This window comes from Onychomys torridus, unplaced genomic scaffold (genome assembly GCF_903995425.1).
Source record: "Onychomys torridus unplaced genomic scaffold, mOncTor1.1, whole genome shotgun sequence".
NCBI lineage: Eukaryota > Metazoa > Chordata > Mammalia > Rodentia > Cricetidae > Onychomys > Onychomys torridus.
Window position 1 is genome coordinate 1 of NW_023413092.1, and position 9,986 is coordinate 9,986.

At 50.1% G+C, this 9,986-nt stretch overlaps 1 pseudogene; it reads left to right on the forward strand.

The window, feature by feature from the left end:
• Positions 1 to 393: 393 nt before the first annotated feature.
• On the forward strand, positions 394 to 9,617 carry LOC118576137 (annotated as a pseudogene).
• The last annotated feature ends 369 nt before the right edge of the window (positions 9,618 to 9,986 follow it).

The window sequence follows — 9,986 nt, forward strand, 5'->3', positions numbered from 1 at the left end:
GCCCTGTTCTCAGTGCCTAAGGTGGCATGCCAAGGCATCCTGTTGATCCACTCTTGAGGGTCTCTAGAACTGTCTCTTAGCTACCTCCCTGCTCTCCCACAATGTAACCCCCGACCTTCAAATTACTGTGGCCACCCATGACTCCATGTTCTCCTTTGCCAAGTACCCGACATGTGTCACCCAGCCCTACCCCACCTATGGGTTGCTATCCTGGGCCCAGTGGTGGTGGTGGTAGAGAGGTGGATCACAAGCTTCTGGAAGCATCTTCTGGACCTGCTAGAACTGGCTGTCACCTCTGGGGAGGCTTGAGGAGGGGGGCAGGCACTCTTTGTCTGCCTTGGGCCCAGGGTTGTTGGATGGGGCCCTGGAGCTGCAAGGATGCTAAGGTCCACCATGTGTGTTTTCCTCCTGCAGGACTGCACTTTCTTCAATAAGAAGGACATCCTCAAGTAAGTGTGGCTTCTTGTCTACTACATCTCTGGGGCTAGGGCTGTGGCAGAGGTGGGGCTGAGGAAGAATGTGAGACTTGAGTTCAGGTGGGCCTCAGGCACACATCAGAGCTGCAGTATAGATTAAAGGTCTCACTGCTCCCTGGCACTTATCCTCCTGGGAATGGGGCACCTGCTACATTCTGAACTCGAGATAAAGGGTTTAGGGCACAGTCTCATTCAGTCCTCACTGGGACCTTGTAACACGAGAATCCTGCTAACTCCCTTTGCACATGGGACTTAACTTGGCCCAAGTCACTAAGCCAGGGTCTGGAGATATGGCCTTCTAATTCCAGGTCCCTGGCTTTTTTTTTTTTTTTTTTCTTTTGGGACCTGCTACCATAGGGACTCTCCCTGCCCCCTGCCTGCCTTCCCCACTCCCGTCTTTTAAGCTAGGGGTCTCTAATACTCCACTGGCCTCAATGTCTGTCACCCTGGGATGTCCAAAAGCCAAAGACATGCCTACCACCCCTGAGCTGTTTACCCGGGGTGTCCAGGACAGCCCCTCTCTTTGTGGGTTCAGGACGGGGTCCTGAACAGGAGAGATGGCAGAGTTGGCAGTCTCAGACCAGTGAGCAGGCATTACCGGATGCTAGGAAACCTGCAGCCCTTGCTGGCCCCCTCTACCTAGGCTATCCGGTGTCACTAAAAGCAGCAAAGTCTCAGGATCAGTTTCCCTGGAGATCGATGCTCAGGCTGGGGCTACAGCCTGGTGCAGCCTCCCCAGAGAGCCTATTGTCATTTGTCACCATCCTGACCACTCTGTGTGGACAATGTCCCTCTTCTAGCCTACTATTCTGTCCTGTCACTTCAGTGGGCAGAGGATACCCTATTTTCACTTCTGGGGGCATCAGAGGCCCCCCAAATTGGTCTCAGGCCTGGGCTGTCCCCCCATATCCACAGCACTGGAGTTCTCTGGCCTCAGAAAGGTTTGGTCCTCTTTCTGGGGTGCTAGTACCACTATCAAGGGGCAGTAATCAAAGCTGTGCCATCTGACCACTGGGACCAGCCTATCCAGAGTGATGTGTCCTCAGTGAGGGATTCTGGGGCTTTTCAGTCTTACCGTATTAATCCTCTATTTAGGTGTGCTCCCAACTTCCTTAACCCCTGCTGTGTAGACGCTGAGTCTGAGTGGCTTGTATTCTGGGGCTCACAGTATTTCTAGTCTGGTCCAGTTCCTTGCCACCCAGTACTTACGATGCTCTTACAGCCAGCCAAGCTCTGGAGATCCCTAGGCTCAGTAACTAGCTTTCCTGGAGAATTCAGGTGTTTGTGCCCATGCCTGGCACCTGGACATGGTGCCTGTTAGCCACTAGTGAGCGTGTAAAGAGTGTGGTAAGGGAAGGGGGGACTGGCCACGGGAGAAGAATGCTCGAGGCAGGCAGAATGCAGAGACAAAGACATGGCCTGCATCCCCTTCTCACCCCTATCATGGACTAGTCCTACTCATCAGCAAGGTCTTGGGGAAGAACGGCTTAAGACCAGGCCAAGAGGTGCAGCTGCTCTGACAGGCCTTTGGGGTTATCTCTGGCTCATTAGCAAATGAAGGGCTCTTGGGTAAAGGGTCCTGGCTCCTCGTAACCCCGGCTTTTTTTTAATCTCCACACTAGAGAAATGTCAGGACCCCTCAGGCAGCTGGACACCCTGTCTGAGCTGTTGCCTGACCGATTTCGGGGTGTCACCTCCAGCAGAGGCCCGTGTCACTGACCCCCACAGCCCTACCAGGCCAGCCTCTCTCCACTGCTCACATCTCAGTGAGCCCCAGAGAGGGCAAGGAGCAAAGACCACCCAGCTGTGTACAGCAGGTCAGTGGCAGAGCCAGGCCGGCCAGCCCCTGCCTCCACTGGCCTGCCCTCCCAATGCTTTCATGCAGCTTCCCCCCTTCTCCTCCTCCCAGCTGCCTGTTTCCCTGGTAAGCTGCACCCTGAATACTGACCAGATGGCAGGGAGGGAACTTGAGCAGGAGGTTCTTCTGTCAGTGATTTGGATCACAGATAACCATGATCCCGGGCTCGACTGCTCCCTCTACCAACAACTCCAGTCGATCCCATTCTTTCTAGGCTCAGCTCTTCCATCCCGGCACCGCGGTGAGTGGGCAGCCCACTCCACCATCCTTTCAGCCTCTCTGCTTCCTGTGGGTCAGAGCTTAGCTCTTCCCTGTCCTCAGTTACACTTTGTTCCTGAACGCATGGACAGGAGTCCTTGTCCCCTCCATCCAAGACAAGCCTGTCCAGGTGACACCCTAAGGAGTCTGCCAAGAGATTACTTCATTGTTTATGTTTTTAACCTTTTAGACATTGATGTAATCGATTTTAATTACACTTTATTTTTTTCTATCACACATGAGGAGTGTGAAACTTAACTTCCTGCAGGGGCCAACCTGCACGGTGAGTAAAGGAAGTGGGCCAGGCTCTGGATCATTTCTGAAGAGCTAGCCCCTCCCAGCCCCAGCAGGATCGGCAAACAGATGCACAGTGTACAAATCTTTCAATTTGTAAATGTTGGCAAATAAATTTGAAAATTTAATTTAATTCCTTCTTTTCTAAAAATTTAATGTATTTAAAACCCCATGTGGGAGCCAGGCATTTGTGTGGGCTATCAGTTTCTGACTTTTCAGAAGGATCTGTCTTTCCCCTAATGATTTCAAATGCTGTTTATCATGGGCTACGTCTCATTAATATTTGGGTTTGACTCTAATCTGAGTCTGGCACCAATGTCTATTTCTTTTTGTTCTTTTTTGGGGGGCTGGGCAAGAGGCAAGACAGATCTTGCTATGTGGGGTTGGCTGGTTGCAAACATTCAGAGGTGGCACTGCTTCATTTCTTCAGGTTCTGGGATGAGGGCTTGGCTTTGCCTCTCCCTCTTCCTCTTCTTATCCCTCCCGCTCTTCCTTTCTCTCTCTGTCTTCGTCTCTCCTCTTTCTTCTTCTTCTTCTTCTTCTTCTTTCTTCTTCTTTCTTCTTCTTCTTCTTCTTCTCCTTCTCCTTCTCCTCCTCCTCCTCCTCCTCCTCCTCCTCCTCCTCCTCCTCCTCCTCCTTTTTATTGTTATTATTATTTTGGTTTGGGTTTTTTGTTGTTGTTTTTGGTTGGTTAGTTGGATTTTTCTTCTTGAGACGGGTCGCCCTGTATAGCTCAGGCTGGCCCTGCGAACTCGGGGATCCTCCTCCAGCTCAGCCTCTTTAGTGGTAGGAAGGGCTCCTTTAACTTTCCTCAATCACCCAGGTGGCTTTCACGCTTGGTTTCATGCATCTAGAGTAGCAGGTTGTCATTTCTGGTCCTGGCTGTTGTGATGGGACACATGTATTAAATCTTTTTTAACTCGGTGTCCTTTATTGGGGGAAGGGGTGACAGAGATATAGGTCTGTCTTTTCCTTTTTTTTTTTTTAAAGATGATTTTCCTCCCACAGTGATTTGGTGTTTTCAAATTCTTGTGGAGTCCTTAAAAATTTCTACCATCTAGTTGTTTGACTTTTTAATTTAGTTTTAGTTTTTTAAAAGATTTATTTCATGTGGCATTGAGTGTTGCCTGCACATATATATGTGTACCACATGCCTGCCTGGTGCCTACAACGTCAGAAGAGGGTGTTGGTTCCCTGGAGCTGGAATCATGGGTAGTTATGAGCCACAATGTGGTGCTGAGAACTGCAGGTCTCTGTAAGAGCAACACTGCTAAGCCATCTCTCCAGCCCATTTTTAAAATTAATTAATTAATTAATTTAGGTTTTTTTGAGACAGGATTTCTCTGTGTAGCTTTGCCTCCTTTCCTGGAACTCACTCTGTAACCCCAGGCTAGCCTCAAACTCACAGAGATCCGCCTGCCTCTGCCTCCTGAGTACTGGGATTAAAGGCATGTGCTACCACCACCCGACTTTTATTTTATTTTAGTTATGTATATGTGGATGTGTCTGTGTGAATACTGCCATGTGTGGATGCTTGAGAGATCGGAGGTGTCAGATCCCCTGGAGCTGAAGTCAAAGGTGGTTATGAGCTGCCTCTTGTGAGTGCTGGGATGCTAACTTGGATCCTATGAAAGAGCAATACATCCTCAATAACCTCAGAGTCATCTCTCTAGCCCCTAAATTGTTTTAGAACAGATCTGTATACCAGGGCAGAACCTGGCTTTTCATCCCAGGAAATGCCCTCCCCATCCTTTGGGGGTGTCCATAGCCTGATCCCATGCTCACCTCTTCTGGGGAGTCTCTGGCAGTCAAAACAAGAGAGTAGAAATAGCTGCCAGTGTGACTCTAGGTGGTTTGTGCATATATGTGTACTTGTGTGTGCATGGGTGCACATGGTTTTTGCTTGTTGGTTTTCTGAGACAAGGTTTTCTCTATGTAGCCCTGGCCTGTCCTGGAACTCACTCTGTAGACCAGGCTGGCCTTGAACTCACCGAGAGATCTGCTTGCCCCTGCCTCCTGAGTGCTAGATTGAAGGCGTGTGCCACCACCGCCCAGCTGCATTGGTACACGTGTATGTGTAGCCACGTCTGTGTGTGCATGCATGTGGAGGCCAGCAAACAACCTCAGGTGTTGTTCTTCAAGCCCATCCACCTTTGATTTGAGACAGTTTCTCATTGACCTGGAGCTCACCAAGTGGACTGGGCTGGCTGGCCGGTCCTCAGCGATCTGCCTGTCTCCTACTCCTCAGCACTGGGATTAAATGTGTATATTTCCCAGGATAGAGAGATGCCTCAGAGGTAAAGAGCACTTGCTGTTCTGATAGAAGGCTCCGCTTCAGTTCCCAGTACCCCGTGGTGGCTCACAACTGTCCCTAAGTGTGTATATGGTGCACATACATAAATCCAGGCAAACACTCATACACATAAGATAGAAATAAATGAATCTTTAAAAAATTAAATAAACATTAAGTTTTTTTTAAAACAACCCCCCCCCTTTTTTTTTGGTCATCATGCCTGACATTTTCTTTTCTTTCTTTGTTTAAAACATAAGTTCCGGGGATTGAACTCATGTCCTTTACTGATTTTACTGACTTGATCCTTGGTATTCAGTGGTCTGTGTATCAAAGATCATCTCCTTAGCCTACCAGATAGCTTTATGAACACTGCCCTATTTAATTTTCTCAAGTGGGAAAAATGATAGACTGATCCTACTTCTGACTGAAAATTATTCTCTGTGGTTACTCCAGTTACCCAAGGTCCCCCCACTAGCTAGTGAGTAGTTTAGGTACAGTTCCAACCTCAGCGTAGCTGCACAATCCCACAACTTTGAGGGCATAAGCAAATTCCCAGAGGCACCCAGCACCAGCCATAGCACAGGTGGAGGGAGTGGATGTTAAAGTCTACTCCGTAATGTAATCATCAAAACACCACAATGGACCTGTTAAAGGTGAACAGATTGGCCAAGAATGCTGGCACAGGCCTGCAATCTCACGGAGAGGCTGCAGGCTGCTGAAGCAGGAGGTTTGCAAGGCCTGGCTATACAGTGAAACCCTGTCATCCTCTGCCTCCTCCAAAAAGCACAGGAATTGCAAAATATAAATTGTAATACAAGGACTGTTATAAAAAGAAGAGCAATATTCCTCAATGTAGGAAATAGCGGAGAAAATCTGAGCGTCTGCCATTGGTGGAGAGTTCCAGCTTTGATCTGATCACCCTGGGGTCTGCTGACCCCCTCTCACACAAAGGATAGGATTTTAGGGTTTCCCCCCTTCTGTTCTGTCCTTGTGACCTCAGGTCCTTTGGTGGAGATGTGTTCCTAAAGAGTAAGCTTGTGGCATTGTGTTATTTTGTTTGCTTATTCAGGATGTGCTCTGCTCTAGGAGAGCCATGTTTTACCAGGTGCTTGACGTGCAATGTGTGTGTGTGTGTGTGTGTGTGTGTGTTGTGGTGTGTGTGTGTGTGTGGTGTCAGTCCTGGGGTTCAAATCTTGTCTTCACTGCTCATTCACTGTTATAAGTGGTGAAAGGCACTTAATCATTTGGTCTTCAGTTTTCCCATCTGAAAAGTGGGAGGCTAATACCTACTTCTCAGGGTGTCTGGGAATTAAAGTGAGCAAGGACACCCACACAGCACTAGTCTGGAGACAGAGGACTTGACAGATGGCAGCTTCAGTCATTTCCGAGTTCACTGAGGAAGCAGTCAAGTGCTCTATGAGACACCAGGGGTCAGGTGGGACTCAGATGAACGTTGGATTGGCTGCACTGAGGAACTTCCTAAGGGAGGACCCAGAAGTTTTAGGTCACTAAGAAGACCTGGTCTGATCCGATTTTGAGGTAGAAGGACTGATCCAGCCCAGGAGATGTGAGGTCATACATGATCCAGTCTGCTCCAGTCTGGGGCCTCACCTTGGGTAAATTGCCTACCTTTGCCCCTGGCCAGTGCCCCTGCATCTGCCCCACACACCAAACATATCACAGATGCACTCTCATGTGAGTGTAGTTGGAACCTGCCTTGGATGGAGAGATGACCTCTGGGATATAAGGGACCTGGACAAGGGACACAGGACAAAAGAGGACAGGATGATGGGAGACTTCCAAGTGACATGGGATTGGGAGGCCTCACATTCCAGGGGTGATGAGCAGCTTACTGAGGTGTTACAGCCTCCTGAGTACAAGACGGGTGTGGGGTAGCGGCTCAGAACCAGAGACATCAGCAAGGATGGCTCGGCTCACTTGGAAGGCTTGGTCCTGCCAGCCCCAGCAGGAGGACGGCTGTGAAGATCCATTCATAGGGGCTCCTGGAGGGCATGAAGGATGCTGAGCACTCTTAGCCACTGACCTTCCAGACAAGAGCTAGGCTTTGGAGGACCCTAGTTGTGGCAAGCAGAGGAGTGGTTATGTTTGTTATGTTCTGGACTTCCCAGGCCTAGTTCCGCCCTGGACCTTGAAGATCTAGTTCTGTGGCCTCAGACAAACCTCTCAGCCCTCAGTTTGCTTAGCTGAAAACTGAGGTCATAATGGGTTGCCTACCCAGTGATGAGCAGGAGATTAAGGTGACTTTTGTCAAGCATGGTACCTGGAACATTAAAAACTCTTAGAAAATAATTGTGTGTGTGTGTGTGTGTGTGTGTGTGTGTGTGTGTGTGTGTGTGTGTGTATGAGAGAGAAAGAGAGAGGGAGGGAGGGATTGAGGGAGAGGTCATAGGACAGCTTGTAAGGGCTGGCTCTCTCCTTCCACCATGTGGGTTTCAGGGATCAAGCTCAGGTTGTATGTTGACAGGAAGTACCTTTACCTGTTGAGCTACCTTGCCAGCCCACATAGAAAACTTGAGAGACCAAATCAGGCCAGGTGGGGAGTGGGCGAGGTGGGGAGAGATGGAGAAAGAGGGAGGTGGGAGATAGTTGCTCAGCTACGGAGCGGGGAGAAAGTACTACTATCGGAGAGGACAGTGATGGTGGTTCCTGTATGCGTGTGTTGAAACAAGGAGGGCCTGGGCACAGTTGGGTCACCAGTATGGGGATTTTTGCAGGACCTGCTTCCTGTCCAAGCTATGCCCACTGTGGGCAGAGCTGACAGCTTCCTATTGCCCGACACTTGGTCCTGGTTGCAGACAGTTTGTCCAAGCCTAGATGGGGTGCTCTGGGTCACTGGGGCTCAGGGATGGCAGCCTCCAGTGTTTTCCTCTGTTTCTCTCCAAGGCTCCATGCACGGTTCTATGAGCTGGCCCCCAACCTCGTCCCAATGGACTACAGGAAGAGTCCCATCGTCCATGTGCCCATGAGCCTCATCATACAGATGCCGGAGCTCCGGGTATGCAAGAGGCTGCTGCTGGTGGTTTTGGAGCATGGGGAACTCACACCCAGGCAGGGAGTAGAGGCTCGGATCCAGACTGAAGCCTGACCTACCGCTGAAGCTCTCTTTCCCATATACACTTTGCATAAAATGAGTTATGGAAGTGGGTAGGGCTTGGTAGATGTACTGTGGATTTGTGGTTTGCCCATGCCCAGCTGTTGGCCCATGCCCATCTGCATGTCCCTATGTGGAGTAGCCTGGCTGTACTTGGCAGCCCTTGTCTGCTCTTTAAGATAATTTTCTCTCTTCCCCTTGTCTGGTCATGGATTCTTGGTCATCTCTAGTGACACAACTCAGACTCAAACTTCCTGGGAGTCTTTTTAGAATGTTCGTTTGGATTTGGGCCATGTTGGGTAGGCTTAGCCAGCTCTATTGTATGGGTCCTCAAGCACACACCTACACATTGAAGGTTTCTTGATTTCTTCACATGGGATATAGAAAGGAACTCCGCAGCATTGGGCACAATTCCACAGGGCTGTGGGACTTGGCAGAAGTGGGATGTATGGCTTAAGGTAGGGTAAAGAGCTACATGGCGACCCCTTGGGCCTGCATCCCAATGCTGTCCTGAGAGATGACAAGCACAGGCTGACCCTGGAGAGTACTGCCTGTCCTTGAGGGAGTGGGGACCAGGCTGAGTCATGGAGAGTGTGAGGCACTGTAGGAACTTGTTTCTAGCCACTGGGGCTGATCTGGGCTGAGCAGCTGTGATGGAAGGAATGTGGCCCTGGATGACTTGGCGTCACCGGAAGGAGCAGAACAGTATTGGAAATGAGAACAAATGGGCCTTGTGACTGGAGGCATCGGAACCACCTCTTGCTGCTTTCGTTGGTCCAATTATCTGACACGTTGGACCTTACTTCCATCCCTCACCTGTCTGGCCTGAATTAGCCTGAGCCGAGGACTTCCCAGAGCGGTTGTCTTCTTTGCTGGGACATAGCCCAGGGTGTGAAGGAAGGAGCCTGTGTATGTGCCTCTGAAAAATGGGGTAGTTGTCATGGAGGCTCTGCTCAGCTTGCTGTGCTCAGTGACCCTGTGTAGCATGAGAGCACGCCTGCTGAGTAAGGTCCTGGATCAATGCCTTGATCTCTACCTTGGCAACTCCTCCAGGAACCCATTAAGTAGCTGTGATTATTGCCTCACTCTAGAGCTGACACACACAGGTTGTCACAAGCTACCTTCAGATTAGCCAAGGCCCCTGCCTCAGTACTTCAGTGACGGCTTGCTTACCTTCAGGAGAATCCCTTCAAGGAGAGGATTGTGGAGGCTTTCTCTGAGGATGGCGAGGGAAACCTCACCTTCAATGACTTTGTGGACATTCTCTGTGCTCTGTGAGTCGGCACCCCGAGAGCTCAAGGCAAATTTATGCCTTCAAGATCTATGGTAAGGAGGGCTGGCACAGCAGGCAGAGCTGTAGTGCTGAGGGGGCATCCTATGACCATTGGACCATCCTCTTATTGCTGGACACTAAGGTTGCTCTTTGAGGACACCTGCCTCAAGGGCACAATCATGTCTGAGACTCATCTTCAGAAAGAAGGAAAGACTCTCCCACCCTGGGTGGTGCTAGGGTGAGGAATAGGGATAGAGGACCAGGGAGATTGGTTTCCTGGAGACAAGAGGACAGACACCCCAACAGAGTGGCAGCAACGCTTGACAAGATGAGGAAGGTTTGTGATGTGATGGGAGGGGTCAGTGAGAGGCTAGAGAGGTAAAGTAGCTGTGAGGAGTCGGGGCCTTGAGCTCAGGACAGGA